This window comes from Rattus rattus, chromosome 3 (genome assembly GCF_011064425.1).
Source record: "Rattus rattus isolate New Zealand chromosome 3, Rrattus_CSIRO_v1, whole genome shotgun sequence".
Classification (NCBI taxonomy): domain Eukaryota; kingdom Metazoa; phylum Chordata; class Mammalia; order Rodentia; family Muridae; genus Rattus; species Rattus rattus.
Window position 1 is genome coordinate 179,757,113 of NC_046156.1, and position 8,775 is coordinate 179,765,887.

At 39.6% G+C, this 8,775-nt stretch overlaps 1 non-coding gene across 1 annotated transcript; it reads right to left on the reverse strand.

Annotated features, from left to right (window-relative positions):
* Window positions 1-291: 291 nt before the first annotated feature.
* Window positions 292-398, reverse strand: LOC116897432. Its single transcript, XR_004387473.1, has one exon. It is a non-coding gene; the product is annotated as a U6 spliceosomal RNA (small nuclear RNA).
* Between the last annotated feature and the right edge of the window lie 8,377 nt (window positions 399-8,775).

Here is an 8,775-nt window from a genome sequence, read left to right on the forward strand (position 1 = left end):
GTCCCACCAACAATGGAGGAGTATTCCTCTTTCTCCACATTCTCACCAGCATCTGTTGTCACCTGAGATGTTTGTCTTAGCCTTTCTGACTGGTGTGAGGTGGAACTCAGGGTTGTTTTGATTTTCATTTCCCTGATGACTGAGGATACTGAACATTTCTTTAAGTGTTTTTTGTTTAGTTCCATACCCCATTTTTAATAGGGCTATTTGATTCTCTGGAGTCTAACTTCTTGAGTGCTTTGTAGATATTGGATATTAGCTTTCTATCAGATGTAGGATTAGTAAAGATCTAAAAATATGGAATGGTTCATGAATTTGCATGTTGTCCTTGGCCAGGGGCCATACTAATCTTCCCTGTATTGTTCCAATATGTGCTGCTGATGTGGGCATGAGACCTCTGTTTCTAATCATAACCATGTCATGCTGTACCTAATGCAAAGTTGTATGGTTGTCCTGAATCTCACCTGCAAGTTTATACGAAGGTTTCTCCTTTTGCCTAGTTACAAACTTTTCTATCAACCTGCTGCTCATAGCTAAGGAGATTTGTGTAGCACTCCTTATAAGAGAAACTCAGTAAAGGTAAACCCCAGAGTAGAAGGAGACTACTCAGAGAGAAGTACAAGAGCCAGGATTGGCTGTGCTAGACTGATAGCAAACATCAAAATCTCCGAGGTTTAACCCTGAGAATTTTTATTTTAACTTTGATTCCTATGTAGTTGGGGTTCCTGGATGCTTTGCACAGGGCTTCTCTACTTCCTGCAGCTGTTCCCAAGGACCTAGCATACTTGTTTCCTTATGAAGTTACATTGGTAACACATGGATTCCAGAAGGAAAAACTGAGACAATTCTCCCAGCAGCCTTCTTTGTGTCATTGCAGTAAAACCAAGTGTGTGTAGATTCTCACTGCCTGTTAACTGAAATGGTCACACACACTAGCAGTAGGGGCAGCAAATGGATTGTGGGAACGATCCAATGTTAGATGTGAGATGTTCATATGCAGAACATGTGAGAATTCTGGATAGAAAAGCACATAATTTTTATTGTCTCAAGTGAATGCAATAACTTTCATTGAATAATTTGCTGTCTTCAGTCTGTATGTAGTGATCTACTCCAAAAGACAGCCAGGATTTTTGAGATAAAAAAAACTTATCACCATGATTACCTCTCCTCTCCCACCTCTGACTCCAGCCTCATCACATACACTAAGGAGCTGATAGGTTGAAGAGGTAGGAAAAGCAGAGCATAATTCAGGGACTAGGGGGGTACTCCCCACCCTCTGGGCTGTGGAGCTGAGAATCAGCAAAGCAGCTTAGTAGGCAGGATTCTAGAAGAGACAACCCGTGGTTGAGGGGCTTTGGCTACCTCAGTGATTACAGAAAGCTGTTTCAGTTTGTCCATGTTGTGTTATTTCTTCTGCTCATTACTTGGCTGTTTAGCTCTGCTTTCGTTTCATTCTACTTCCAAGGATAAACAATAGGAGACTTCAGAAAAACAGCTTCTCATACGTTTTGGTAAAACCCCTTTTATGTCCTTTGTAGAAAATGATCAAAGGCATTACAGTTAAAAACACAAAGGTCCTAGGATGGACTGATGGATCAGTGGTAAAGAGAATTTGCTATGCAATCTTGAGAACTGGATTTATGATCCGAGCACCCACAGGACAATCCAGGACTCCCAAAGACGCCTGCAACTTCAGCTCCGAGAGATCCAGTGTCCCATTGGTGGTAAGGCATGCCTTTTACCAGCATTCAGGAAGCAGAAACAGGGGGATCTCTGAGTCTGAAGCCAGTCCGGTCTACAGAGTGAGTTCTAAGAAAGAAAGGACTACACAAAGAAATTCTATTTCAAAAAAAATTCAATTCACTGTCCTTTTTTTGGGCCTCCATGTATACAGAAGCACTCAATCTATACACACACATACACACACACACACACACACACATACATACACACACAAATAAATAGATGAAATAAATATTTTTGAAATAACTCTTTCTTCCCAGAAATCTATGACCAAGGAATTAAACTGCGTGCACAAATATTTAAAGTCTGTTTTAAAATGTTCAGATCTGCAAAGAATTGAAAAACGAAAATCAAATCAGCAATTTATAGTCAATTTTGTTATAACTGAATAATTTATGATGTATCCATCATGGCATAGTGGCAGACTTTAAAATACTGTGTTAGAGATGCCCCACTGATCAGGGGGGGTTTTCATAAAGCATTGATTAACTATGACTATCTGAAGTCTATATTGTCTGATATAATTTTTACAAAGCCATAATCAAAAAACCCTGCAAACACATACTGTAGTGAATTTTTATATTTTAAAGTGTATTTGCCATATAAATATACTACATAACCAATAATGCCTCTTTGCAGTATTCAAACAAGTGATGCTTTGATTGGGTTGACTGTTTTTCAAGTTGACTGTTTTTGTTCATTTGTCCGTCATTTATACATTCCTTACAAGATTAATCTTTCCTGGTAATTCTTCAAGTTAAGATCACTATGCACAGTTCATAAGAAACCCCCAGGCTTGAATATAAAATAACTTGGCTCATCCAGGACATAGATCTGACAGTCTACGTAACTGGTTTCTCTAGAGAAAAAGCTTCCCACATAACTATGTACTTACTGTTAACTAAATAACACTAAGTAAGGTCTGTTGGCCACTACCTCAATGTTGTGGTAAAATACCTGACAGCTTACAGAGGCTGGCTCCACTCCTTTTCCATTGGCGGGCGAGGAGGAGGGCATTGCAGCAAAAACACTATTTCAGGACAGGGGAGGCAGAGAGAGGGGAGAAGGGGAGAGAGAGAGAGAGAGAGAGAGAGAGAGAGAGAGAGAGAGAGAGAGAGAGAGAGAGACAGAGACAGAGAGAGAGACAGAGAGAGAGAGACAGAGAGAGAGACAGAGAGAGAGAGAGAGAGAGAGAGAGGAGAGAGAGAGACATAAAAAAGAAACACACACACATACAGAGACAGAGAGAGATACAGAGAGACAGAAAAAAAACCACATACACTCCAACAAAACACACACACACACACACACACACACACACACACACACACACGCAAACACACACACATCCAGAAAGAGGGAAAGGGAGAAAGAAAGGAGAGAGAGAGGAGATAGAGGAGAGAGACAGAGACAGAGAGGCAGAGAGAGACAGAGAGAATACGGTGATTGGGTATGAGAAAGCATGCCTACAGGTAACCCACCTCCTCACCAAGCTCCATTTCCTGGTTGTCCAGTCACCTGTGCATCCCTCAGTCAGGGACTCCACTGATGATCTTAGGCCCATCCTAACCGAAGAATCTCTCAAGAGCCTTTTTGTTGGTAACCAGGGCTTTAGCATGTCAGCCTGTCCAGGAAAGGAACACTTCATGTCTAAGCCCTAATATCACACCTAGGGAAATATGCCGATTTACTAAAATGCGACTTAAAACAGCGCCTTTGTAAACAGAAGTAAATTTGAATTCAGGAACTGTCCTTCAGAAACTGTTATTTTCTTTGTTTGTTTATTTTACTTTGTTTACTTGAGACAGGGTCTCTCTATATAGCCCTGGCTATCCTGGAACTCTAGACCAGGCTGGACTCAAACTCAAGCATTAGGCCTCTACCTGATGTTACTCATTTTTGAAGCTAGACTTTCTCTTTGTTAAGTGGTGATCTCGAACCCTATTACTTTAGTTGTCGGGAACATGTGGAGGATTCAATGACAACAGGATGCTCAGTGCAGTATCAAGAGCCCACACACCCAGTAAAGAGCAATTGCTCTTCACCACTGGCTTTCACCATAGGAAATATGAGGCCATGCCTGTTTTACACACCATCTTGTCAGTATAGCTTAGGCAACAACCTTTCAACTTTAACAAATATTCGTAAGAGATAGTCAAACAAATGTTATCACCGTCCATCTCTTCTTCTTTGCTTTGGTGCTAAAACATAGTTTTTTTCTCTTCTTCCTTCCATCCTTCCTTTCCTCCATCCCTCCTCCCTTCCTTTCCTTCTTCCTTCCCTTCTTTCTTCCTTCTTTATTCCTTTTTTCTCATCCTCACACTCCTTAAAGCATTCTCCTCCAGTCCTCCCTATTCAAGAGCTCCTAACAAATGCATAAATCACTTCTCACAATATTCAGTTTGCCTCTGCTCACCAAGTAGAAACTTTTCCATCGCTAAACCTGACTTTTTAAAGTGAACCTTCATTCTATTTCCATTATCTTTATGGAAATATTCCTTAAAAGTGATCAGATGCCAAACACTGAAAAATGTCTTAACCAGCTTTCTACAAAAGAGCCACTCCCAACTGATCATGTGTCAGAGGCCATCCTTACTGAGTTACAGCAGTGTAATATTAGAAATAAAGTTTTATTTTTTAGTCGAAAACTTATACCTTAGAATGATATGTAAATCAGCAGGGAATCACTGATGCATGCATAAATACTAATGGAATAGCTCGTTATCAATGTGTGATAGTAAAATGTAAGAAGTGGCAAACAGTCTTAAAACAAATCTTGGTATTTCACATTGTGTTTTTGAATACTAGAAAAGTTGGTGATTTTTAAAATTCCCAGTCATGGGTCTGCCTTGCCTAGCCACAAAAGATGTGTCTAGTCCTGCTACACTTGATATGCCAAGGTGGATTGATATCCAAGGGAGTCCTCCCCTTTTCTGAGGAGAAAGGGAAGACTGGAGGATGCAGAGAGGAGAGAGGAGAGACAGGGGAGGGGAAGATGTGACCAAGATATAAAGTAAATAAACTAAATAAATATAAAAACGCATTTGAAATAGAATATCTTTAAGAAAAATCTGTCATTTGAGTTTAATCCTGACAGATTTAATCAAATTATTTTTGGCTCATGTGCGCGCGCGCGTGTGTGTGTGTGTGTGTGTGTGTGTGTGTGATTGTCTTACTAAACCAGGACAAAGGTAATTTGGCCCCACTAACTGGCCAGCAAGCTTAGGTGTATGCCCGTGGGACGGGTCTCACGCTGGGCCAGTTATTGATTGGCCATTCTCTCGGTCTCTACTCCATCTTTGTTCCTGCACTTATTTCATTTAGACAGAACCAATTTGGGGTTGAAAGCTTTATAGGCGGTTTGGTGTCCCCATCCGTCCACTGGGGGTCCAGTCTGGCCTCTTCAGGTTCCCTATCCCCACTGTTGGGCATTTTGGCTAAGGTTACCTACATTGACTCCTGGGTGCCTCCCTTAGGATTCGGGAACTTCCTAGTGATCCCCTCTTACCTTCCACCTCCCACCCCTGGCAGTTGCATATATCCATTCATTCTCTTGGTCCTCTGGGCCTTTCTCCTGTCTCCCCCGACACTTGATCCTCTCTCCCTATTCTCCTTCTCATCTCTTCTCCCATTCAGGTTCGTCCCTTCTTCTGCCTCCCATGACTAGTTTGTTCCCCCTTCTAAGTGGGATTCAAGCATCCTCACTTGGTCCTTCCTGTTTAACTTCTTTGGATCTGTGGGATATCATGGGTATTCTGTACTTTTTGGCTAATATCCATTTATCAGTGAGTACATATCATAAATGTTTTGGGGGGCTCTGGGTTATCTCATTCAGGATATTTCTAGCTCCATCCATTTGCCTGCAAGATTCATGATGCCCTTGTTTTTAATAGTTGAATAATATTCCATTATGTAAATGAACCACATTTTCTGTAACCATTCTTCGGTTACGGGACATCTGGGTTGTTTCCAGTTTCTGGCTATGACAAATAGAGCTGCTATGAACACGGTGGATCACGTGTCCTCGTGGTATGTGGAGCTTCTTTTGGGTGTATGCCCAGGAGTGGTAGAGCAGGGATTTGAGGTAAAACTATTGCCAACTTTCTGAGAAACTACTAGAATTATTTGCAGAGTGGTTGTACAAATTTGCAATATGACCAGCAATGGAGGTGTGTGTTCTCCACTCTCCACATTCTCACCAGCATGGCTGTCACTTGAATTATTGATCTTACCCATTCTGGTTAGTGTAAGGTAGAATCTCTTTTGGTTTGCATTCCCCTGATGACTAAGGACTCTGAACATTTCTTTAAGTTTTTCTTCCTCATTCAAGACTCCTCTCTTGAGAATTCTCTGTTTAGCTCTGTACACCATTTTTAATTGAGTTATTTGATTTTTGGAGTCTAACTTCTTGAGTTCTTTATATATCTGGATACTATCCCTCTGACAGAGGTAGGGTTGGTGAAGATCTTTCCCCAATCCTGCTGAGAGTATACTTAGCCTTACAGAAACTTTTCAGTTTCAGGAGGTCCCGTTTATCAATTGTTGATCTTAGAGCCTGAGGCACTGGTGTTCTGTTCAGGAAAATTTCTTCTGTAACAGTGCATTCAAGGCTCTCTCCTACTGTTGTATTCAGTGTATCCAGTTTTATGTTGAGGGCCTTGATCCACTTGGACATGAGCTTTGTACGGGATGATAAATATGAATCTATTTGCACTCTTCTTCATGCAGGCCTCCAGTTAGTTCAGCACCATTTGTTGAAGATTCTCTTACCCACTGGATGTTTTGGATTCTTTGTCAAAAATCAAGTGTCCATAGCTGTATGGGTTTATACTGGGTCTCCTATTTTATTCCATCTATCAATCTGTCTGTTTTTGTATCAATGCCATACAGTTTTTATCACTATTGCTCTGTAGTATGGTTTTCAGACAGGGATGGTGATTCCCCCAGAAATTATTTTATTGTTGAGAATTGTTTTGGCTATCCTGGTTTTTATTGTTGTTGTTGTTTTATTTTTTCCATATAAAGTTGAGAATTTCTTTTCCCATGTCTGTGAAGAATTGCATTGGAAATTTGATGAAGATTGCATTGAATCTGTAGATTGTAAGATGGCCATGTTCACTATGTTAATCCTACTGATTCATTAGCATAGGAGATCTTCCCATCTTCTGGAGTCTTTCTTCAATTTCTGTTTTCAAGGACTTAAGTTCTTCTCATAGAGCTCTTCCCATTACATAATTAGAGTTACACTAAGGCATTTTATATTATTTGTGGCTATTGTGAATATTGTTGTTTCCCTAATTTCTTTCTCAGTCTATTTATCCTTTAAATAGAGAAAGGCTACTGATTTGTTAGAGTTATTTTTTTATCCAGCCACTTTGCTGAAGTTGTTTACCAGCTGTAGGAGTTCTCTGGTAGAATTTTTAGGGTCACTTATGTATACTATCATATCATCTGCAAATAGTGATACCTTGACATCTTCCTTTCTAAATTGTATCCCCTTAATATCCTTTTGTTGTCTAATTGCTCTAACTAAACTATCAAGTATTATATTGAATAGATAGGGAGACAGTGGGCAGCCTTATCTTGTCCCTGATTTTAGTAGGATTGCTTCATTTTGCTTCATTCACAGGAATAAGAATCAAACCCAGATGATCATGAATGCTTGAGAGAACTTTTGTTCCAAACTATGCCTCCTAACCCTAGCCAATCAGTGTTATAAACATTGAAATATGCATCATCAAGGTATCTGAGAAGAGTATGGATGGAGGATATTAAAATCATGTACACAGAGACAAATAAAATCAACAGTAATTGCCGAGTGCTTACCGAAAGTGAGTCACTTCCAGTGTGTTTAATGCAAAAAGTGCCTCCACGTTCTCTGCTCATAAGAATCATAGAATCATGCTGAACACCCAAGTATTAAGTATAGAAAAGAAATACATAATATGTTTAAAGAATGATCACATATCTCAGCTCTATGTAGGCGAGAGAAAGTATTGTGAGTTGTGTAATCAGGAAAATCCCAATATTCCACCATATATAATTAATATAATATAATATAATTTAGTATAATATAATATATACATAAACATGTATATGTGTACACATAAACACATATGCATATATACATATATACATATATACATATAATGTATATATTATATTAAATATAGTATATAATTATATATGACATGGGTGGTTTAAGCAGAAGAAATGAAAGTAAAATAAACATGAAGATATGTCTTTAAAGAACTCATAAAACATAAGCATAGGGGCTGGCGGTGAAAGGGCTCAGCAAGTTTAAGTGCTTGTTCCCTACCTTGAGGGCCTGAGTCATCTTAGTTCCTGGGACCCACATGGTAAAAGGAAAAGAACTTACTGTTGTAGTTTTTCCTCTGACTTCCATATGTACACAAATGTATATGTATATGTACATGCACTTATGATTTAAAAATCTAAAAGGAAAGAAACATAAGCCCGAATTCATATTGCTTTCCTAGGAAATTATGAATAGACCACCCCCGTAGTGAAGAAACCCTTTAATGTCCGTCTAAAGAGCTGGAATTTTAACAAGTTTTCATCATCATTGCAGATAAAGAGGCCTGCCTTTAGCACCAGCAGTATCAGTTGTCGTGGGGATTCATATAAAGAATGTTTAAAATAAAACTTATTTTATAGTTTCACTGCTCTTTAGATCTTATTCTTAGATGAAAGATGCCCTGTCAATTGAACAGGCCATTTGGGGTCCAAATGTAAAACTGACTTCCATGTCTGTAACCAGAAGTAATTGTATCAGTAGGTCTGCAGCTGCAAGGAAACAAAACCCTCTTGCAGAATGGCTTTAATAAGTGGGGTCGTATTTATCCCACAGAACCGCAGTTCCGAAACAGGAGGCTGTTCCCAGTGGCTCAGAACGCCAGCTAGAGCAAGGAGGCAAGGCCATCATTTTAATTTGTAAGCTTGTCATCTCATGGTCATAACTTTGCCTCCAAGTATCAGATCCCATCCCAAGACAGGAGAAAAGGGACACGG